General features: G+C 43.4%; 1 long non-coding RNA gene across 1 annotated transcript in view; it reads right to left on the reverse strand.

Annotated features, from left to right (window-relative positions):
• Positions 1-19,242, reverse strand: part of LOC148778552 (uncharacterized) — a 37,956-nt gene extending 18,714 nt beyond the window's left edge. Inside the window, exons 1-2 of the long non-coding RNA XR_016038798.1 lie at positions 18,914-19,242; positions 17,914-18,030 (exon numbers count right to left, since the gene is read on the reverse strand). This is a non-coding gene — a long non-coding RNA (uncharacterized LOC148778552). The remainder of the gene's footprint in view (positions 1-17,913; positions 18,031-18,913) is intronic.
• Between the last annotated feature and the right edge of the window lie 5,666 nt (positions 19,243-24,908).

The raw sequence follows: 24,908 nt of genomic DNA on the forward strand, positions 1-24,908 counted from the left end.
GGAAGGAGAAGAATTAGGTCAGTGAGTATAGACAACTCTTCTGAGATTTGCTATGAATGGGAGCAGAGAAACACTGGAGCAGTTGGTGGTCAAAGTGGGTCAAGAAAAGGATAGTAAGATAGAAAGATTATAATACATTAAATGCTGATGGAATGGTCCATCAGTGGAAAAAAGCAAGAGAATTGTTTAGAGTAGGCCAGAGGGAACAGGATCTAGGAAGAAGAGGGACTGGTTTTAGATGGGAGTCCAGGGAATTTGTGTGGTGCTAGGCAGGGGATGTCAGAACTTGCAGACATGGAACATGAGTAGGTGCAGTGTTGTCTATCGGATGTTCTCTTCTGGCTGCTTGCATTTTCTCTGTGAGGTGGGAAGCAAGGTCAACCATGAAGTGTGAGTTTCTGGGAGGACGTAACAGTTTGAGGGAAGAGAACTGATGAAATAGTATCTAGGGAAGTGAAGGAGTGAATGGACTTAAAGCATGATTGCTGGGCAGCACAAAGCAGCCAGAGGAGGTTACTGATCAGGAATATAAAATGAGATCTAGCAGTGAAGTTTGCTGTCTCTCTCCATGGCCTGCTGGCTCCGTGTTTGCCTCATTCATGGTCAGAGCCCCAATGACTAGGACAGCACCTGGCACACAGCAAGGATCCCACCCTACTCTGACACCCCTTGAGTCTCCCCTCCTCTCATTCATTCTCCACTCAGCTCTCACAGAGGTTATTCAAAAAACAACATCATTTCTCTGCTTATATTTTCACATATGATGACTCCCCAAAGAACTGAGTAAGATCTTAGCTTCTGATCACAGTGTAGAAGCTCTTCACGTCTAGCCTCCAGGTACATTTCAACCTCACCTACTGTGTTTACTTTCATGGTACCCACACATTAGGGCCAGCCAAAACAGCTACTTGGAAGTTCCTATAATGTTCCCTGCTAGCACTTCAGGATCTTAGCCTTCACTGATTAACTCCTCCTTACGTTTTAGGAACTCAGATCAGAAATCACCTCCTTCAAGGAGCATTTGCTGAAATTCTAACACTGCCTCCTTCCAGTCTGTGTTCCATGCCCCTGTGTACCTTTGTACATATTACAATTGTTTCTTCTCTTTGTTCCCCGAAGTATTGTATACAAACCTAGGACAGAGCATGATATTTTTCTATATCCTGAGCTACTACCAGGGTGTCTGGCATAAAACAGGTGCTCAGAAAGGATCTGTGGAATAAAAGAAGGAAATACTGGAGTCAATAATGGTTATCTACTGTCTATACAGGCAGGGACCAGTGAATGCTAACATATAATATACATGAGGAAGCATCAGGGAAGCTATTCTTATCCTTTTTGGATTATTTGCTTAATTTTTGACTCTTCCCTACTCCTAGATGTATTCCGTCATATTTACGAGAAAAATTTTACAAGTAAAACATTTGTGATTTATTTTTGATTTGATTTATAGACAGGTCATCAAGAGAACATACTCTGAACAGTTTTTCAGATCCCGGAGTGAGGTGACTCTGGGTCATGCTCACTCACTTGCATACAATTACCATGGTGGGGAGGGGGAGACATACACTCTGGAGTCCAATAGATGAGGTTTGATATCCCTCTCTTTACTTCTTTGAGTCTCAACTTCTTCATTTGCAATAAGCTTTCCTGGAGGAAGGAAAATAAGCTTTCCTGTAAGGATCCTATTTTGTAGCTGAACACTAAATGCCAATTAGCTATTATCATTGTGACCTGGGACTCTCAAGGTTAAGGCAAGTGCCCTGAATAAGGAGTGGTTACAGAGGTGAACAAAACCAACTGTTCCACTTGACAGACTATCTCTTCTCCTGTGCTCTCAAGACTACTGCATCTCCTCTGCTGGATTTTAGTTTAAACATCCTGTCCTCACCTTCTGCCTTACTCCATCCTTATGAGTTCTTGCTACACCTGCCCCCACTCTCCCCCTTCAAGCTTCCTCTCTGTCATCACAATACTCCAGTTCCTTCACGGTGCTGACCACCATTTGTAATTCTACAGTACAAATCTTATCATTGGGTTGTTCAGAGGTATACTTGCAGTGCATTTTCCAGAGTCTAGAACACAGCTAGTAAGTAGTCAACAAATATCTAAAGGATAAATTACAGTAAATTTTGATCATACTAGCCAACCAATGTGTATAGGATCTTTGGTAAGTTAACAACAGTGAGACACCTAGAATTTGTGTATCTGCCATCCTAACATGTGGAGACCATGTTTGTCATCAAATGGGGTTGGTTCTGGGTGCTTGGGGTCAAGGTTTCTGAAAAATGGTCCCCTCTGACTCTCCACTGACAAAAACTCCACCACCAAAGAATATCGATAGCAGTTATGTCAAAGAAGGTTCTTTGCTTGCAGAACAATTTGTAAGCCTTCAGAAATTCTAAGCAATGTATTGAAACAGAATATCCAGAAAAATAGATCATTTCTCGAATGACGCCTCTGTCAAAGAAAGAAATGTAATGAATGTAAAATCAATTGGCTATGCCTTACGATAAGAATTACAATGCAGCTCCCCGCCTTTGCCCCAGAGCTGAGGGGGCATGCCAGAATGCTTTAAAACACTGATTATGCCCCGCGGTCGCTTACAAGCTGGCAGGAGAAGTCGAGACTGACATCCTTGAAATCTAGTGAGAATACGGGTCGATAGAAATTATGGACTAAACTATGCTTTACAGAGGAGTACTACTAAAAGTTACCGTGGAGAAGCAACAAGATGGCAGAGAAATAGGACCCCAAGACCACTCTCTCCCCCACAAATTCATCAAAAGAACATTTGAACACGGAGTAAAGTCCACAAAACAACTTCTGAATGCTGGCAGAGGATATCAGGCACCCAGAAAAGCAGCCCATTGTCTTCAAAAGGAGGTAGGAAAAAACATAAAAGATAAAAAGAGAGACAAAAAGGTAAAGACGGAGCTCCCAGGAAGGGAGGCTTTTAAAAAGAGAGAAGTTTCCAAACACCAGGAAACACTCTCACTGGCGAGTCTGTGGTGAGCCCTGGAACCTCAGAGGGCCACATAACCAGGAGGGAAAAGAAAGAAATAATTAAAACCCACAGATTACCCGCCAAACGGTAACTCCCAGCGGAGAAGCAGCGCAGACGCCTGCATCTGCCATTAGTAAGCGGGGGCTGGGCAGGGAGGAGCCGGCTGAACTGCTTAGAGAGAGGACTGGGCCTGAATGCCACGAGAACAATCTGAGAGAACTAACTGGGGATAGCAAAGCAGACTGGGATAGCTTCCCCATGAAAAGGCGGAAAGCTCTAACCTAAGACTCCACCAGCCCCACTCACAGAACAAAGGACTGAGCAGAGCGAGCCAGCTGTGGTCGGTCCATCCCCCATCTCCGCCGAGACAGGCAGGGAGGGCAGCCAGAGCCGGAGGGGACAACCGCGGCCACAGAAAGGCATCTGATACAAACTGTAGGCAGGCTTGTTGCTAATCAAGACTTCTTGGGATCAGGCCGGTTGATATCCGCCTGAGAAGGTGCGCCGGTTGTATACCCAGAGAACCGAGTGGCAGGGACTGGGGAGGCGATAAGTCACAGCGACCACACTAGCCAAACACCTGGTCACCTGAGCTGCTCGGACCGGGGAAGGCACAAAACGCAGGCCCAACCAAGTCTATGTCTTTGTGGAGTACCTGAGAACCTGAACTTGAGCCGCTCAGACCTGGGAAGTGCATACAACCCAGCGCCGGCCTCAGACAGTTCCCGGCAGAGCAACCTAGAGCCTGTGCAGTGTAGACTGGGAGAGCATACGCGATGTGAGCGGGAGCAAACCCTGTGGCCGAGACGCTGCGAGCACTCCCCACAGACGCCAGAGACATTTGTCTGCAGTGTTCCTCCCTTCCCAGAACAGGACTGAACAACTGAGCCTTAAAAAGTGTCCACCCGCCCCCTAATATCAGGGCAGAAATTAGACACTGAAGAGACCAGCAAACAGAAGCTAAAACAGAGGGAACCACCTTGGAAATGACAGATAGAGAAGTCTAGAGACTACTCCAAGAACAAGATCAAAAACCAGAGGCAAGAGGCTTAAGCCCAAATCCTGAGAACACCAGAGAACTCCTGACTCCACGGAACATTAATTGATAGGAGCTCATCAAACGCCTCCATACCTACACTAAAACCAAGCACAACCCAAGGGTCAACAAGTTCCAGAGCAAAACATACCATGCAAATTCTCCAGCAACACAGGAAAACAGCCCTGAGCTTCAATATGCAGGCTGTCCAGAGTCACTCCAAACCCACTGACATCTCATAACTCTTTACTGGACACTTCATTGCACTCCAGAGAGAAGAAATCCAGCTCCACCCACAAGAACACCAACACAAGCTTCCCTAAACAGGGAACCTTGACAAGTCACCTGTCCAACCCCACACACATCGAGGAAACTACATAATAAAGAGAACTCCACAAACTGCCAGAAGAGGGAAAGGCCACCCCAAGCAAAGCAATATAAGCAAGATGAAGAGGCAGAGAAATACCCAGCAAGCAAAGGAACAAGATAAATGCCCACCAACACAAACAAAAGAGGAAGATATAGGGAATCTACCTGATAAAGAATTTTGAATTTTGATGGTGAAAATGATTCAAAATCTTGAAAGCAAAATGGAGTTACAGATAAATAACCTGGAGAAAAGGATTGAGAAGATGCAAGAAAGGTTTAATAAGGACTTAGAGGAAATAAAAAAGAGTCGATATACAATGAATAATGCAATAGATGAGATCAGAAACACTCTGGAGGGAACAAACAGAATAACGGAGGCAGAAGACAGGATAAGCGAGCTAGAAGATAGAACTGTAGAAATAAATGAAACAGAGAGGAAAAAAGAAAAACTAATTAAAAGAAATGAGGAAAATATTAGAGACCTCTGGGACAAAGTTAAACGCCCCAACATTCGAATCATAGGAGTCCCAGAAGAAGAAGACAAAAAGAAAGACCATGAGAGAATACTTGAGGACATAATAGTTGAAAACTTCCCTAAAATGGGGAAAGAAATAATCACCCAAGTCCAAGAAACCCAGAGAGTCCCCAACAGGATAAACCCAAGGCGAAATACTCCAAGACACATATTAATCAAATTAACAAAGATCAAACACAAAGAACAAATATTAAAAACAGCAAGGGAAAAGCAGCAAATAACACACAAGGGGATTCCCATAAGGATAACAGCTGATCTTTCAACAGAAACTCTTCAGGCCAGGAGGGAATAGCAAGACATACTTAATGTGATGAAAGAAAATAACCTACAGCCCAGATTACTGTATCCTGCAAGGATCTCATTCAAATATGAAGGAGAAATCAAAAGCTTTACAGACAAGCAAAAGCTGAGAGAATTCAACATCACCAAACCAGCTCTCCAACAAATGCTAAAGGATCTTCTCTAGACAGGAAACACAGAAAGGGTGTATAAACTCGAACCCAAAGCAATAAAGAAAATGGCAACAGGATCATTCTTATCAATAATTACCTTAAATGTAAATGGGTTGAATGCCCCAACTGGTCAGCCATTTGTAAAAGAATGAAACTAGAACACTTCCTAATACCATACACCAAAATAAACTCAAAAGGGATTAGAGAGCTAAATGTAAGACCAGAAACTATAAAACTCCTAGAGGAGAACGTAGGCAAAACACTCTCTGACATAAATCACAGCAGGATCCTCCAAGACCCACCTCCCAGAATATTAGACAAGTAGCTCCTGCAGCTCAATTCCAGAAAAATAAATGACCCAATCAAAAAATGGGCCAAAGAACTAAACAGACATTTCTCCAAAGAAGACATAAAGATGGCTAACAAACACATGAAAAAATGCTCAACATACCTCATCATCAGAGAAATGCAAATCAAAACCACAATGAGATACCATTTCACACCAGTCAGAATGGCTGCTATCCAAAAGTCTACATGAAATAAATGCTGGAGAGGGTGTGGAGAGAAGGGAACCCTCTTACACTGTTGGTGGGAATGCAAACTAGTACAGCCACTATGGAGAACAGTGTGGAGATTCCTCAAAAAACTGGAAATAGAACTGCCATATGATCCAGCAATCGCACTCCTGGGCATACACACCGAGGAAACCAGAATTGAAAGAGACACATGTACTCCAATGTTCATTGAAGCACTGTTTATAATAGCCAGGACATGGAAGCAACCTAGATGTCCATCTGCAGACGAATGGATAAGAAAGCTTTGGTACATATACACAATGGAGTATTACTCAGCCATTAAAAAGAATGCATTTGAACCAGTTCTAATGAGGTGGATGAAACTAGAGCCTATTATACAGAGAGAAGTAAGCCGGAAAGAAAAACATCAATACAGTATACTAATGCATATACATGGAATTTAGAAAGATGCAAATGATAACCCTGTATACGAGACAGCAAAAGAGACACAGATGTATAGAACAGTCTTTGAGACTCTGTGGGAGAGGGTGAGGGTGGGATGGTTTGGGAGAATGGCACTGAAACATGTATATTATCATATGTGAAACGAATCGCCAGTTCAGGGTCAATGCATGTTATAGGATGCTCAGGGCTGGTATGCAGGGATGACCCAGAGGGAGGATAAGGGGAGGAGGGAGGTGAGAGGGGGGTTCGGGAGGGGGAACTCATGTACACCCAGGGCGGATTCATGTCAATGTATGGCAAAACCAACCAACATAATATTGTAAAATAATTAGCCTCCAATAAAAAAAATAAAAGTTACCGTAACTTTAATATGGAATGCCAGAGGAGAGGGAAGATCTGTGGAGGCTAAAAACTTGCCAAAGGGTATGGCACTTGAGGAAAGAACTGAAATGTGAAACTAGGGAGCCACGGCCAAAGAAAGGGGGCCTGATCAAACACTAGCGCCCCTGGTGTGGACACGCTTGCCCTTCGTGTAAAGGGAATATGGCGGCATCGATGGGAACTCAGCACTGGAAGGTGCAGTTACATCAGCCCCAGGGTGATGAGTGCTTCGCAGTCTGACTAACCGCATTGAATGGCTTGCCTGTAAAATTTGTGGATTCCTAGCTACTCCTCTTTGACTTCCCTGCCTTCTCTGTGCTGGGTGTCCTGTGCTCAGCCGTGTCTGACTCTTTGTGACACCATGGACTGTAGCCCACCAGGTCCCTCTGTCCATGGGGATTCTCCAGGCAAGAATACTGAAATGGGTTGCTGTGCCCTCCTCTAGGACCCCACCCAGGGATCGAACCTGTGTCTCTCACACTGCAGGACGTTTCTTTACCACTAGTGCCACCTGGGAAGCCCATGCCTTCTCTGGAATAATGCAAAACTAAACCACAGTCAGCACCACAATAACTGCAACTAACAACAAAAATTTATCTACCCCCAGGACTGGCAGCAGGTGGAAATTCCAAGCTCCTGCCAAAGGAACCATTAGAACAAGCGTTACGAAAATGCATCTGACTAAACAGTTGTTATTTCCCATAAAGGATGAAAGATTGGAAACAAATGACAGCAGGACATACAGCTTGCGTGTGTGTGTGTGTGTGTGTGTGTGTGTGTGTGTGTGTGCGCGCGCGCGCCGTCTGTACATGTGCAGTGTGTTCATGCAGGATGAGTGGTGGGTGTGAATGAGTGTGAACGTGTGTGACACATCCATATTACGTGTATAGATGTGTGCGAGTACAGGGTGTGGTGTGTATGCGGTGTGTGTGTGTGTGTGTGTGTGTATAGGGCGCACGTTTTCTTCCCTCCCCTGGTACTGGCTTGGGCATACTCAGTTTTTGGCTCCCTAAGAGCCAGAGGGAGATTTGGGGTCTCTCACACAGGTGCTGCTCCCTTTCCCACTTCCAGGTGCACCTGCCGTCGCCCTTGTGCCCACTGCCCATCTGCGGGGACCCCCCTTCTCCCTTCCCTAGCCAGTGGCGGGAGAGGGGCGCGCTCCCCAGGGGAGGCGGAGGAAGTGACTTTGATGGATCGCATTGCTCAGGAGGCCCAGCGTTTACAGATTAGAGACTGCTGCTCCTGCGCGCGTGTCTCCATCCCGGGGTTGTTCTGATGAGATAATTTTTCTCATTAACCTTGATAACTCTCTGCTGATATACGGATCTGTTTGCACTAACATAGAACTTTTTTTTCCCTTCAAATCCTTTTAGTCTTGTAACTTTCCAGGGGAGGAGAACTTGGAGCCTGCTGGCGGCCAGCAGCTGCCTAGCTGTTCAGCGGTTTTGCTAGCTTCTGGGTGCCGGGATGGACCCGGAGGGAGCAACTTCAGTCCCTGTCGTCAGGATCCTGGGTTTTCTTAGGCAAAAAGCTCTCAACAAATCTAGACCAAGTGATTTCGAGATTTAAGGAATGTCTGCGGGCAGGAAATGGGGCACATCTGCTCCCACTCGGCTCCCCCCACTCCCCGCAGTTAGCCTGCAGCAGAACCCAGGGAGCTGCTTCAGCTCTTCACAGTCTCGCTCTTGTTTCAGGCACTCTAGCCTCTGGCCCAATTGTTCCTGCGCATAACCATCACTGGGGGTGTCGTCCCCAGAATACTTTCTCTTCTCCCCAGTTAAAATGAATTTCTGTATCATGTACATACTTCCCTTACAGTGTTTATTATAATGAACTGTACCCGTGATTCAAGTCTTCTCCCTTAGTGTAGGCCGTGAGCACTTTGAGATTTCAGGCTGTCCTTTTCATCTTTGTTTCCTAAGCATTACTACAGTGTCTGACATAGTAAGCACTTGGTAAATGTTGACTTTTGATATAAATCAGATAAGACAAGAAATTAGGAAGTACTTTGAATGTTTCATGGAGTTCAGTGTTGAGGAAGTTATTAGCATAGGTTGCATTGTATCCATTTGGAGCCTAATATTGGATGAACTCTCATACTTGCTCATCTAGATCTCGGGTATCTTTCCAGAGCTTCTCATAAGGGAGAGAGGACAGGGCAGGTTGATATCTTGAGGATCTTAGACCATTATCATGAATAATTGCAAGAATAGGTCCTGAGAATTTAACATATTGACAAGTTACTTTTATGAAAAGCCAATGCAATACAATTAAGCTGCCTATAAGTACATCTGTTTATAAAATAATTCACAATGCATTACAGAAAGTATAATCCAGACATGGACCACAAGTAAAATGATGACTATTTTTCAAGTGAGTTTACACATAAGCTGATTTAGAAATTATAACAAGAATCTAAATGCAAGCTCCTTCATAAATATCACACTCAGGCAGAAGCTCTTCTTGACTCCTAGTCCCTGATCCCAACCCCCAACCACACACATACACATGCAACTAACACTTCATCTCCTTTCTTCCCTCAACCCAGCAGAAGTCTTTGCTTATCCTGAAATTCCTTTTTGTAAAGGTGCCACGTGCTTCAAGGGAAGTGAAATTACCCTCGCAATTTGTTAATGAAGCCAACAATGATGTTCTGTTGGGTCACAGGGGCAGGGGGAGTCAAATTTGAAGAATCCTGCTGGTTTGCAACCCAGAGGTTCCCCAGGTAAAAACTCTGTCTCATACAGGAGAGACAGAAGAAAGAGGTGGGCCACTCTTTCTTGGTAGGTGGCAGGATTAATATGCCAGGGAACTTACATTACATTACAGCTGCCTGTCTTGGGCAGCTGTAAGACTAGCAGATCTCCATAGCTGCCTGCCAGAATTGTAAAAGTTGGTATGGAGGCCTTCCAGTGGGTTTAGTCATGTATGCCATCCACAGTCTCAACAACACATTGCTCTCTCAAGGCTACTTCCTTGGAACAGTTGCCACTGTGAGAACTGTGGGCATAACAAGCCTTCCAAGGACAAGAAGGGGATGAGGAGCCTCTGACTGCTCAGGTCCCGCTCACAGGTCACCAGGCAGTCATATCCCCTCCATGACTTCCTCCCACCACTCTCTAGGCACTCTCCTCTCTGCAAAATGTGGGGAGGTGTTAGGTGCCAGCTGCTCTGGAGCTGAAGCCAGTGCTTGATGTTTGAGGAAAGAGTCAGACTGGAAAGGAAGGATGCTATTTCCCCTTACAAGAGGGGTGGTTCTCAAACTCAGTGGACCAGTTGCTGCTGATGCTACTCGTCTGAAGAGCCGCAGCCTGATCCCAGGAAAAAAAAGCCAAATTACCCGCAAAATTATCGGAACTGAGACAGGAAACAGGGGGTATTATTTGTATCATAGAGAATTTTATATCTATGAAGGATCTTATAAAGTATCTAGTCCATAGCTTCATTGAAAAAAATAAAAAAACAAGGATCCAGTGAGGCAGAGTGATATCATTTTTAAAAATAAGTGACAATTCAATATGATACCAAGAGACACACATAACTGGCCATAAGTCCAACTGAGACGACCCAAGTGGTTATTTCAGCATCAAAAATTACATAAAGTGTGCACAACGGAGTTAAGAGTTAAACACTTGTTCTTTATCTAAAGATTCTGCTTCCTGAATTCAATGTGAGGGAAACTATGTTCAAGCTGTATTCCATAAAAAAATGATCTCTTCCTCCTACACATGAGACACCCCCTGCCAAGACTTGGGAACGGAGCTCCCAGTCAGATAATGGAGACACATTTTTGACCATATGGCTAGAGTTGGTCAAAGACAAGTTCTCAGAAAAGCTTGCCCTCCAGCTTATTATGAAGACATTAGACCTGTAGGTTATGGACAAGTGGCAGAAGTGACATGGTTTCAAATAAATGAGTTCCCTTTCAAATGTGCCCCAACCTTTTGCAAATGTAGAGATGGATTCTAGCCAATGAAAACTGTTAGCTGCTTGACAGAGGAATGGATAAAGAAGATGTGGTACATATATACAATGTACTGAGCCATTAAAATGAATGAAATAATGCCATTTGTAGCAACATGGACAGAACCAGAGACCGTCATACTGAGTGAAGTAAGTCAGACAGAGGAAGAAATATCATATGGTATCCCTTATATGTAGAATTTAAAAAGAAATGGTACAAATGAAGTTACTGACAAGACAGAAACAGATTAGAGTCACAGACTTAGACAATGAGCTTAATGGTTGCTGGGGGGAACAGCAAAGGGGATGGGATTAGTTAGGGAGTTTGGGGCTGGACATGTACACACACGTTTTATATTTTAAATGGATAACCAATAACCTATAGCACATGTAACTCTATTCAGTGTTATGTGGCAGTGGATGGGAGAGGAGTTTGGGGGAGAATGGATATATGTATACGTATAGCTGAGCTCCCTCGCTGTTCACATAAAATTACCACAACATTGTTAATTGACTATACCCCAATACAAAATAAAAAGCTTAAAGATTCAAAAAAATTGTTAACTGCTGCCTTAATGCTTTGAGGAAGCCTGAAAAAATCCAGTCATGGCTGCTGCTGCTGCTGCTAAGTCACTTCAGTCGTATCCGACTCTGTGTGACCCCATAGACGGAAGCCCACCAGGCTCCCCTGTCCCTGGGATTCTCCAGGCAAGAACACTGGAGTGGGTTGCCATTTCCTTCTCCAATGTGTGAAAGTGAAAAGTGAAAGTGAAGTCGCCCAGTCGTGTCCGACCCATAGCGACCCCATAGACTGCAGCCTACCAGGCTCCTCCATCCATGGGATTTTTTAGGCAAGAGTACTGCAGTGGCTTGCCATTGCCTTCTCCGAGTCATGGCTAATGGTTCTTATTTTTTGCTTTCATCACATGGCTTCAACCTCGCTCAGCCTTAGTTTTCTGTCTAGCTAATGAGGTGAGGATTTAATAAAATGAAATAATGAGAGTTATGTACCTCACACAGGGCCTGACATGTAGAGGACACTCAGTCAAATTGTAGCTCATGCCAAAATGAGAGAAGGCTGGTTCCAGATAATGTAGCTTCATCCTATAAAATGGATAATACTATCATCCCCATTTTGCTATAATAATAAAAAACAAAGGTTTAGATATGTGGTACAGAAACTTGCTTAAGGTCACACAGTTAGCACATATAGATTATGAACTGAAACCCAAGACCATCCAAAATGAAATCTGTTTTCTTAACAATGCATTCTTAATGATGTTTTAGCCTGTGGGAAGGAAAAATATGGACAGGGGTATTTGTTACATTACTCAATGAACAAATTTTTTTCTTTTGATGTTGTGGTACATTCACAGCAGTTTTCCTCACATTGTTTTTTAAGGTAAGAATTAAGCATTGGATCTGTGGCAAATTGTTTCCATCTTCACTATCCCATTTCCTCTTACACTGAGTCCACTTCTTTCATTTACATTACCTGCTGCCTCTGTTTTTCATCTGAACTTTGGCCCTTGAATATACCTTTAATATTTCTCCTTGAAAAAGAACCTTGATATATCCATACAAAGTTTGGACAGGTAAGTTTACAGCAGCTTTACTTAAATTGAAGAACCAAAAAAAATGGAAACCCATATGTCCATTAACAATTGAATGCTTAAAATCACTGTGATATATCCATAAAATGGAAATTAGTAGCACTAAAATGAAATGAACTACAATACACTCAAGAAAATGAATGAATCTTAAAAACAATATGATAAGTGAAAGAAACCTGACATGCCAAAAAACGGTGTGTGATTCAATTTGTATAATATTCTAAAACTGTAGTTTATAGCCAAACTAATTTATAATAGAGACAGAGAGCAGATCAATGGTTACCTCAGGGCAGGATGTGGAGTAGGTGGGGGACTGAGCTTAAAAGACACAGGGAGCTTTTGGGGATGATGAAAATGTTCTACATCTTGACTGCAGCGGTGGTTTTTACACAAATATATCTGTCAAAGTACATATACTTGAGTTTTTAAATTGGCTCTTGCTTTGGTCATCAAAAGGATGAGTAACAGCACATGATTTTTGAGAAAGAAAAGCTGTGGATGAAGGGATAAGGTCAAACAAGGCCTACTTTGCAAATGTGCTCAGGGTTGGATGGTGGCAAGATTGCTTGTTTCTCTGAAAATATCTGCTAAGAGATAACTGATGAGACCCAGCCTGAAGAATCCCAGTTACAGCTTTTTGAATTTGTTTCTCTAAGACAGTACAAGAAAGCAACTAAGACACATAGAAAGTTCATACCATGGTGGAAAACATATTTAAAGTAACCCTCCAAAAGGGCTTTAGCATGCCATGATTCTGAGGATTCAGGAACTTAAGGCAGTGGTGGTAAAGAACTGGATGCAGAAGTGATAGGAAACATGAAGGAAGTGATTGATTCTGAAAAGTAGCTGGTATAAATGGACAGAAAATTAAATTACTCTTCACTTGAAATAAAGAAAATTCTCAATATTTCTAAAGAGTTGAGACTGGGTTAAGGAATCTAGTCCTTTAAACAAGCTAGAAGACAACACACACACACACACACCCAAATATCACCAAAAAAAAAAAAAACAAAAACCCACTACAACTAATATCTAAAATTGAAAAATGTTCCACATGGGAGCTTTCATTTGTGATATTTTATCTGAAACTTGACATCTCGTCAAGATGCAAATAATGGAGGAAACTTGAAGATTAGATAACGGAAATGTAGGCTTCTTGTGTATAAACCTGAAATTCACCAAAAATGCTTTATTTTCCTGATGATTCTCACTAATCCCTCAGGGTGGTACCTGGCACAGAGAGAATTCAGTAAATCTTTGCTAGAAAGAAGAGGGGGAAACAGAGAGGGCAGGGAGGACCGTATTTTAAGTTCTAGCTGAATGTATTTGATAAAAAGCTCAATAAGTAAGAGACATTAGCATTTTTCATTCACTTTACACTCTCTAACTCCCTCCAAGTAACCTATTGATTAGTGAGTTAAAATATTTATTAAGAATAATTTCAGAAGTCCATAATTACAAAACGCGTAAACTGGAGTGGCTGCTTAGAATGGATTTCTATTCTTCCCTCAGCAAACTCTGAACAAGGAAGGAGTCAACATGATTAGACTCCTCAGTGGATGTCATGCCCTCATCTAAGCATTTGACTTCATGATTAGGAAATGGACCTTGGTTATTGAGTAGCCATGGCAGCCCAGCTGAAGGATGATCAATGAACTTCAACTCAGATGCATAGTTTGAGTGACAAGAAGATAATTCTCATTCAAGCTAATGGGGAACTTGAGTTAGACTCACGGTGTTAAAAAATGAGAAAATGGTGTCTTTCTAAATGAGGAAAAAGAATCTCCTTGGTGAGTCCATCCTTTTAGCCTGAATTCTTTTGATAGTCCATGATAAAGAAGTTTGCATTTTCAAATGATCTTTTCCAGTTTAGATTCTTATCACTGTTCTCTGTCGGTATTACTTAGTGTATTTTCTCAGAAAGAGTCTAGAAATTGACTTCTTTCCTCCAGGAGAGAGTGGACATTATAAAGGTTTTCTGCCAAAAGCATGGAGCCTTAGATAAGTAATCTCATCCTTCATCCATGATAAATAAGCTATTAAAAATCAAGAAAAAAAAAAGGTAGCAGTGGGAATGTCTGAAACGCACAGACAATGTTGTGAAAACCTCATTTTTAAGAGTCTTCTCCATTGTTCAGCCACAATGCTGGAGTCTTCTCTATTTATATTTTTGTTTGGGGATTTTTCTCTTCCCCAGGCTGAAGTTCTTTGTGCGTGAGACTGAAAAGCTGCCAGGACTGGTCCATCTGGCTGGCCAAATGGATTGTGCTCACTGGAGCACTGCCAGATGTATATCAGTAGAAAGTTTAATTTTGGGGCAGTCTAAGGCCCCAGTTCCTTTCTTAGTTTAACCGAAACTACATTTCTATTTTCTAGAAATTCAACTGGCCTGAGTGTCATCACTTAGTATTGCCTACTATAATCCTGGTCCCAGGCTCTAGAGATCACGCGACTCAAGACTACAACCTCTCTATCAAGTCCAAACCAGTGAAATAAGTTTGACCACAAGGTCTGTGCCAAATGAAAAATCACTGTGTTACATTTGATTACATTTGTCTGACCTTGAACGATCTTAGGAACCAGAGTATTCATTCCAGTTAACTAATTTAGTTTAAATTGCTTAATTAAGAAATAAAATTTCATGGAATTCCCTAGATTAATTTGCACTTATACTTAAGAGCATCAACATTTATAATCAATTTAAAGAGGAAATAGGCCTAGAGTATTTTTATAGTTTGCAGTGAAACCTAATTGGATTCATTTGGGCTGAAACAGGAAATATAGGGAGATCTGATATATTTTTAATTTCCCACATCTTAAGGACAATAATGGGCATTTAATCTTTGTAAGACACCAAGTTTTAGACTTGAAATTACAGAAATTGTGAATTCAGAAGATAAACTGGCTGATTGCCCCATGTTCTTACCTTTCAGGGAAAGCAGGCAGCAGGGCTAGATTGTAATAGGCACTCAGGCAGGGCTGGCATACATACCAGTCATGGGCAAGTGATGTGCACAGAGGAGGGTGCCTGGGACTAGCAAGGGCCTTGTCAGCCTTTGTATGTGCTTTCTACCCAAACTTTCCTCTTCTTTTTTTTTGGGCAGGGGGCAGGAGGCGGGGACGTGGCAGGCAGAGGGCGCACTGCATGGTTTGCAGGGATCCTAGTTCCCTGACCAGCGACTGAACCCACGCCCTTGGCAGCGAAGCTGTGGAGTCTTAACCACTGGTCCACCAGGGAATTCCCTCGCTCCTCATATCTTAAATGAGAGTGTCAGGAAGCTGTGGAGTCCTAACCACTGGTCCACCAAGGAATTCCCTCACTCCTCATATCTTAAATGAGAATGTCAGGATTAGATCTGAGTTTTTAGGAAGATCCTGTCTGAGATCTAGGGAAGAGACTTGGGGAGGAACGAACACAGAGTAAGAATATTTTTGAGCTCATGTCTCTCTCTGTCCTAGTTAGACATCCTGAGAGCTTAAGGAATTAAGACAGCATCCTGGAATTAAGACAGCGGTATCAGAAATGGAAGAGATATATTCTGGATAATATCAAAACATGATCGTCTATTGGGAGAAGATAAGGGGGAGAGGAGGGATGAGGGAGTGAAAGAAGACAAGAATGACCCAGGTTTCTGCCTGGAGTGACAGCCAAGCACCACACATCTATACATCCAAGTTTGTCTGGGGAAGTGCGGGTCAATGCCTGTAGTACCATCCTTTACTTTCCATTATGCCCTGTTTTGGCAGATAAATTCATGTGATCACTCTAGTAGAAAAAATGAGCGGCAACCACATTGAGAATTTTAAGGAAAAGACTTGTTCAAGGGAGTTGTGTGTGTGTGTGTGCGTGTGTGCACGCTCAGCTGCTCAGTCGTTTCCGACTGAGCCCCATGAACTGCAGTCCACCAGGCTTCTCTGTCCATGGAATTCTCCAACCAAGCATACTGGAGTGGGCTGCCATTTCCTACTCCAGGGGATCTTCCTGACCCAGGGATTGAACTTGCATCTCTTGTGGCTCCTGCACTGACAGCAAATTCTTTACCAGTAGTGCCACCTGGGAAGCCCTCAAGGGAGTTTGGGACATATTATATTTGAGATGCCTGTCATACAACTGTATTTATTCACTCACCTTCTTCAAACCTTTGTTTAAATCGCCCTTTCTCAATTAAGTTCAGCTGACCATCTAATTTAATCCTTCAACTTGCCCCTTGACCCATTCCTGATCCCTCTTACCCTAGTCCTTTTCTTTAATCTGAATACTTATCATCCATCACACTATGTAATTTACTTACCTAGCATGACTATTAACCATTGCCTGTAATCTGCTATAACAGAATCTCCTTGAGGATAAGGCCTTCGGTCTCTTCTGTTCACTGATGTATTCCAAGCACCTGCCTGTTATTCAGGGTCAACAGATATATTTGAATGAAGGAGTGTTCTGAATGCACTCAACAAATGTGTAATGAGTGTCTATTGCTTTTTGAGCTCATGTGTCTACCCTAGTCAGAGATGTTCAATAATTTCCAAGGATGTTCAATAGAAAGTGAACAGGTGTGATTCCAAGGCTCAAAAGAGGATCTGGACTAGAGCTGTAAAAATATGTGTCAGTAGTAAGCATATCATGTTTGAGCTATGGCATGATTAATACCCCTCAGTGAAATCATTTTAAGTGCAGTAGGAAGAGGACTCGGGACAAAACCACAGGAAGAAAAAATCTGGATGGAAACCAAGTAGGAATGGCCAATAAAATCAATGATACAGGTAGAAACAAGAAAGAATAGTGGAAACTAGGTGAGTTTAAGCAAAAATCTTAAGGAGGGAATCCCAGGGATGGAGGAGCCTGGTGGGCTGCCATCTATGGGGTTGCACAGAGTTGGATACAACTGAGGCAACTTAGCAGCAGCAGCAGCAGCAGCAGGAGAAGACAAACAGTTTTGAAACCAGAGGGGCTTTGCTGAAATCCCAGGAGAGCACTATTAAAATGTGGTTACCACAAATTTCAAAGAGACAAGCTTATCATCTTCACACTTTAATATAGTACAGAATATAATATGTGTAATTATGCATATTGATGAGAGTGTATTTTTTTGTTTTGCAACTGAAGGAAGTCTTGGGGGAATTTTAAATTTGAACCAGGCAGGAGAATCTTACAAGGACATTAGTGATGAAGTTTGCACACTTCTGATGTGATTTCAGATCACTAAATCAGTTGGCCCTCCTAATCTATATTTTGTTGATGCTATGACCACAAGCTATAGACAGTTTAGGACTGAATTCATCTCTCAGATTTTTTATTGTGGGGTTTTTTCCTCCCTCAGAGTTTATCATTGACAATTTAAAGTCAGAACTGATTCTTTCTTTCTAGAGGACATAGTTTACTCCTACTACTAATAAAACATCCCTGAATTAGCACGCTATGCTTTCCAAAATGAGTCTGCATTCAGTGTGTCCTAATTCCTCTCTCCTTGTCAGGGAATTTGCTCCTGCAGTTACTCCACATCTTCCCTGCATCACCAACTTCCCATCACAATATCAATGCCTTGTTAGACTCAAGATTAAAAAAAAAAATTTACTCACATCACTCAAGGGTTCAGTCTTTTGGCTTCTTCTTACAAAACACTTCTTAGAAGGTCTCCTGGTGAATTTGAGGAGATAAATATCATGTGCTAAATCCTTCTTCCCCTGGGTTTCAGCCTGGTAAATGTAAGAAATTAACATGTCAACAAAAGGAAACTCCCCATTAGCACCACCATATCTAACCCAACTGCTACCACTAATATTCTACCTACAAGCAACGGCTTGATTTACCCAGGTGTGCAAGCCAAAACTTAGCAGTCACCCTTGAAACTCCCTTTCCCAATCTATCACCAAAGTTGTGTTTGCTCAAATTAAAAGTGAGAAACAATTAAAACAAATACCGTGCTCAGAAAGGCCAGGACAGGTAGCCAGGAGGTCTGAGGTTATGCCCAAGCCTCCAAGGGTTCACTTACTCCCTGTCCCTGAACTGGCCCCTGCACAGCCCCTACACCCGGACGTGAAACACATGTGAATTCAAAAAGAGATTCAAGCTTAGAAGACTGCATTCTCTCCCATCTTCGCCTCAAACTCCCTCCCACTACAAACTTCTCAGGTTCGGCCCCACAACTGATGTGGGCTCACCACATGGCTATGGGAGGCTTCCTTGCCAGCCCTATCTATACAAAGGCACAGAGGGGTGAGAAGTCTTCTATCATAAATTAAAAGGGAGCCAGGCCTCCCAGGGCCCCAGGGACACCTCCTCAGAGGCTGGGCTCCCCCCAGGCAGAGCACACCATGTCTCACACACCATGGGGTCTGGGCTTGTCCTGCCAAGACCCCTACAGCAATTACCCCAGCACGGTCCATGTGCTGCTGTGGACATCTCACCGACTGGGACCACCATGGTAAGGCCCCCACGCCTCCCAGGAGGGGCTGTGCAGCCAGGAGTGGTCCCCGAGCATGAGCCCTCTCCGAAGGAAAGTGGACTTGGGGGTGGGGGTGCGGCGGCAGGGGAGGTAGGGCGTGCTTTGGGCTGGAACAGGGGTGGATGGACTCGCACCTTTGTTGCCCTTGCTGCCGCCGCCCTCGGCCCTCACTGGCCAATGAGTAGGAGTGCCAGTGCGTCATGAATGCATAGGCCATGGAGAAGGACTTGGGGTGGCTTTTGATGGTGGCGGCTGTGGGAGCTGATCGATGTGGTTCACAGGAATGCTGGAGGCCATAGCTGGCAGCAGAGGTCCCGCAGGCTGAACAGGTGAGGGCCTGTTCAGGGGGCCGCTTGCCCATCTCCACGTGGTGCATGAACGCGATGTGGGACACCTGGGTGAAGGGCTCCTGGTTGAGCTTGCCCCGCCCCAGTGATTCCCCAAGCGGATCTCCACGGCCCAGCGTCTTTGTCTGCGCAGGCGCTCGGCGTGCTCTGGCGAGGCTTGCTGAGAGGGCCGGGTGCAGCTGATTCCCAGTCAGGTCATGCTCCTCGGTCTCTTCCATCCACCGGTTGCTGAAGGGCCAGGTGTTAGTGAATTCGGTCAGTAGGAGGATGACCTGCGTGCTTCTGGAGTTGGAATTGAAAACAGTGCAGAACCTGTGCTGGCCGGATAGTTCCAGACCTCCAGCTTGACCGGCCGACTCTCCAGTTGCTGTCGGCTTACAGGGACTCGGCCATGAAGTCCTGCAGGCTCTCCAGCGTGTCCCTTTGCCCATGTCGCTCACCAACAGATAGCGTGGTCATGGGGTGGGAGGGGGACAAACCAAGCCCTTATACCTAGAGCCCTCAGACTCAATTTGGAGGCACACCAAGTGAAAAGTGAAGTCGCTCAGTTGTGTCTGACTCTTTGGGACTCCAGGGACTGTGGCTGACCAGGCTTCTCCATCCATGGGATTTTCCAGGCAAGGGTACTGGAGTGGGTTGCCATTTCCTTCTCCAGAGGATCTTCCCGACCCAGGGATCCAGCCCAGGTCTTCCATGTTGCAGGCAGATGCTTTACCATCTGAGCCACCAGGGAAGCCTTATCCCCACCTGAGATCCCAGACCCTGCAGCTACCTCCATACCAGCCCCCTAGCTGTTATTTCTGCTTCTGATCTTGGCACCGTAATTTATTCTCCCTGTCCCTGGGATTCTCCAGGCGAGAACACTGGAGTGGGTTGCCATTTCTTTCTCCAATGTATGAAAGTGAAAAGTGAAAGTGAAGTCACTCAGTGGTGTCGACTCTTCGTGACCCCATGGACTGTAGCCTACCAGGCTCCTCCATCCATGCGATTTTCCAGGCAAGAGCAATGGAGTGGGGTTCCATTGCCTTCTCCAGTGATAGTCATCAGTGCTACCCATTGAACACACTGCCCCCTGCCCCTATGGATCCATGGTAGAATTGCACTTACCTACCTTCTCCTGGCTGCATGGAGTCCTGTGGCTTGTTTTGGCTAACAAGTTGTAAGCAAAAATAACACTTGCAATTAAGCTGGAGCATTTAATTGCTCTCTTGAGACTCTCCAGAATATACTTTTCCCACTACCACAGTGCCTGGTATGATCCAGTCAGTGGTGACTCCATCAGCCTGGGTTGTGGAGTGAGGATAAGGATGGTCAACAGAGAGAGAAGATAAATGACTATTTCTGAAAACTTTCCAGACTAATTTTGCCCTCTCCTAAGTACTCTGTAAGATGAAATACTTGTTTCTTGCAGGTGCTCCATCCAGGAGGAGCCTAGTCTTCCCATCTGTGTAAAAATGTTTGTTAAATTGTTGATGCCATAACAGAATATTACTTCAGCAAGTACTTATACAGTTTGCAAAACTTCAGAAAATATCCAGAAAAAATCTGAGCTCCAGGATTCTCCCCCTCCAGTCACTGAAAATAGTGAAATAAATAAAATAGTGAAAATAGTGAAATAAAATAAAATCTTTATCTAAGAGACAGCTCTTCTTTAAGAAATCTTATTGACATGAATCAATGTCCTAGGGCCATTGCTTTCTTTGCCTCCTGTGTTGGACAGATTCTAAGGTAGGCCCACCCTGCTATGCTTCCTGCCTCCTGGTATTTACACTCTTGTATAATCCTTTCCCTTGTGTGTGGGTGGGACCTGTGACTTGCTTCTAACCAACAAAATATGTCAAAAGTAAAGGATGTCACCCCCATGATTACACTGTCATTTAAGATGATGACTTGGGAGCAGACCTACTCTAGATACTTGCATTGCTAACATGAAGTTAGCAGCCCTGTTGGGAAAGTCCATGTGGTGAGGAACTGCAGGCAGCTTATAGGAGCTGAGGGCAGCCTCCAGCCTCTAATCAGGAAGAAGTTGGGGCTCCCAGCCCTACAACCACAAGGAAATGTGTTCTGGCAACAGAGTGAGTTTGAAAGTACAAGATACCCCATTAAAGACTTCAGATGAGAACTCAGCCTAGCTTACATTTTGATTGAAATCTTGTGAGACTTTAAGCAAAGGACCAAGTATAAGAGATGCCCAGACTAAAACTGTGAGATAGCAAAGGTGGGTGGTTTTAAGCTCCTAGATTTGCGACCATTTGTTGCACAACAAGAAACTATTACATCTACCTAGAAGCACAAATCAGAATGATGCTAAAGATGAGTAGAGTTGGGACCAAGTGTAAATTGTAACACTCTATCTTATCTGTAGCATTAGCTCTGTGGTTGGGGCTTCTGGCTTTCAACAATTCATTTATAAAAGATTTGATCTGTGAGAATTATCACTAACTCATAAGAGCCTCTGAAAAACAAGTGAGATTCAGACAATATGAGGACATTTTAAAGATTAAACGTAATTTACTTCATTATAGAAAAATGGGTCAGTGAAATTCACCAATTGCTCACCAGCATGCGAGAGAGTACTTTTATCCTGTGGATGTTGGTTTGTTATTGTAGTTACTATAATCAACATGAGAGGGAATGAAGATTCCATTGTTTAAGCCAGACTGCTTCATTTTTTTAAGGCATATTTTAAAATAAATTGATCACCTGAAAAATGCAAGTGAAAAATGCCAGTTAGTCAACTCAAAATAGTATCCATCCTCTGTACACACTGATTAATCCCACCTAAATTGTGTAGTTTATTTAGTCCCTAAGTGGGATCCAACTGTTTTGTGACCCCATGGAATGTAGCCCACCAAGCTCCTCTGTCCATAGTATTTCCCAGGCAAGAATACTGGAGTGGGTTACTATTTCCTTCTCCAGGGGATCTTCTCAACCCAGGGATCAAACCTTCATCTCTTGCATTGGCAGATGGATTCTTTACCATTGAGCCACAAGGGAAGCCCCTAAATTCTGTTACTATCTTTTAAACAAAGGATGAAGAGAATCCTTGTATATGCATACATCTTTGAAATGATGATACTGAGTCCAGCTTTATGAGTTTCTTTTGCAGGCAATAAGTGACAGTCCTGGATGACATATGACATTGCTTAATAAAAATCAAATATGGAGTCTGGGAAAGAGAGCTCTTAGAAAACGCACCAAATGCAAGAAAGCATGATACCTTTACCTAGTATTCTCCATGTAGAGCACTTCAGGAATATTAACTTTTCCTCAATTACTATTTTCCAGAACAGTCCAGAGTTGAACATAATTTATTACCAAGGAAAGCTGGAGACATTGTGATCTAGAGTTATATATCTGTAGTGATGATTACATAGCTAGCAATAATAACCGATGCTTGTATATAGCTTTGTAACTGTGCCCACATTAATGACCTTTGAAATGTAAGGCTGAGATATAACATTCTTTATTTTTATTTTGAGAGAGGGAGACAAATAGAGAGAAAGGGGGAAGAAAGAGAGAGAAAGCCCAGATGACAAGGTGGAAATAGAGGCTTCACACTTTCTTCCCTAGGGACTTACCATCATCCTGCCCCATTTTATTAACACCTGTATAAATGTGGGGACTTCCCTGCTAGTTCAGCTGGTAAAGAATCCTCCTGCAATGCAGGAGACCCTGGTTCGATTTCCGGGTCAGGAAGATCCCCTGGAGAAGGGATAGTCTACCCACTACAGTATTCTTGAGCTTCCCTGGTGGCTCAGACAGTAAAGAATCCACCTACAATGCGGGAGACATGGATTTAATCCCTGGGTTGAAAACATCTTCTGGAGGAGGGCATGGCAACCCATTCCAGTATTGTTGCATAGAGAATCTCCATGGACAGAGGAGCCTGGTAGGTTTCAGTCCATGGGGTTGCAGAGTCAGACACGATTGAGCAACTAAACACAGCACAGCACATATATGTGGAGACAGAGCATTTGCCTATCTACCAGGGACACCAAGGAGAAGGAAGAAAGTCATCAGCTTTTGTTGAGAAACTCCTGATTCTTTGCATCAGTCCTCCTTCACTAAATAAAGTATTGGGTTGGCCAAAAAGTGTATCTGGTTAATGAATACATTGTTTAATAAAGTTCTTGGTGAAAATGAAAAGTATCTTTCATTTTTACTTAAAGTTTAATGAACTTCTTGGTCAACCCACTACAAGCACTAAGTCTTTAGAATCTTGGAGCACCAGAATTGATTCTTTGAAGGAGAAACCAGGACCCAAAAAGGTTACACATCTTGTCTGGTAAGAACTGTCAGTAGTAGCAGATACCTACTGTTCCTCAAGGTTTTACTTTCTTCTAGCTACATCACACATGTGATCTTTAATGCGTCCAAGAAGCTTCATGCATATAAGGAAACCGAGGCTCAGAGGGTTAAGGTTCTTTCTCATAGCCTCACAATTAATAAATGGAATATGTAGGATCTTTAGATGTGTTTAACTCTAAAGCCCTATAGTCCTTCCATTAAACTGGCCCACTTGAGAATCCAGGATTTTTTTAAATTCCCAGCTATAGCAACTTTCTTATCAATGAGTCTGAGCCTAGATTTCTAGGTCAAAGGGAGTCAAAATTGGTCTTTATAAGGATTTATCTAGAGATTGATTCTCTTACACAAATAGCTAGAGCTCAGACTTGTGAGAAGACAGGACAACTTCTCCTTTGCGGAGGAGTCTCTGTGTATGTGTGTGCATGTGTCTATATTCACATGAGAGCACATGGTCCCGCTACAATAGGTGCATCAAAAGTTGCATGCTCTCTCTAATGTTTCTGCACAGTGACATTTTTATTTTTTGGCATTTATTTGAAATGCAGCTTTTCATTGATTCCACATATAGACTTTCATCAGCAGCATTAAAGTCTCCTGTTAGAAAGTCACAGTGACCAGCATAAGCCATTTCAATCCTGGCTTGACTGTGCTCCACTAGGGCATCTGTCTGTCATGGGGTCTGAGCTTCCTTGCTGTTTCCCCCCAGGAAAGTCACAGGCACTGAAGGATCCCATCAAAGCCACCAGACTTTGGGTGGAGCCAGAGTACAATGTGGCACAGTTCATATTGACATGACAAATGGAAGTTTTCCTTGGGGGTTCAAGAACAGAATGTGCAGACAGACACAATAGTCTCTCAGCCATGCTTTAATGAGCCAGGGACCTTGGCTGGATGGATGCTCAGTAGCAGGATGTCTGTGAAGTGAGAACACAAGCAAAGGATGCTCAGGCCTTGCTCAGGCTGCACTTGCACAGGTGTCTCCAAAGGGAGGGGACCATGACTCATGACACTTGAGCTAAGTTGACACTGCTGCCATCCCCCCTGGAAACCAATTTGTGGGCAGAGATCTAGGCTGTTTATAAAACTGACATAAGCAGCAGCTTCAACCTCAGGAGGCTTCACAGGGATAGATAAAGAGGAGGATTACAGAAGCTAAAGCTTTTGTTTAAAGAGAGATTACAAAGCATTTAGTTCGGATCAAGTCTGCCTGAAGCTTTGCTAAAATGTGTCCCTTTTCTCTGCTCCATCATGAGTTTTACTCTTAAACTTAGTGCTCAAATGTTAGCATGAAGCTCAGGCTTTATTTGGGACGACTGCAAATGAGGTCGTTGGTCTCTCTCCTTTCTGGTAATAAATTCAGAAAACATGAGGATTAGAAGAAATTCTAATCAATTGCCCAACATTAGTTTTTCTAGTAACAAGGGCGAATGATTTCTAAGTACTTGAATGTGAAAAGGAAATCATGCAGCAG

Source organism: Moschus berezovskii, chromosome 2 (genome assembly GCF_049115385.1).
Source record: "Moschus berezovskii isolate FMDL1 chromosome 2, NW_MosBer_1.0, whole genome shotgun sequence".
Lineage (NCBI taxonomy): Eukaryota > Metazoa > Chordata > Mammalia > Artiodactyla > Moschidae > Moschus > Moschus berezovskii.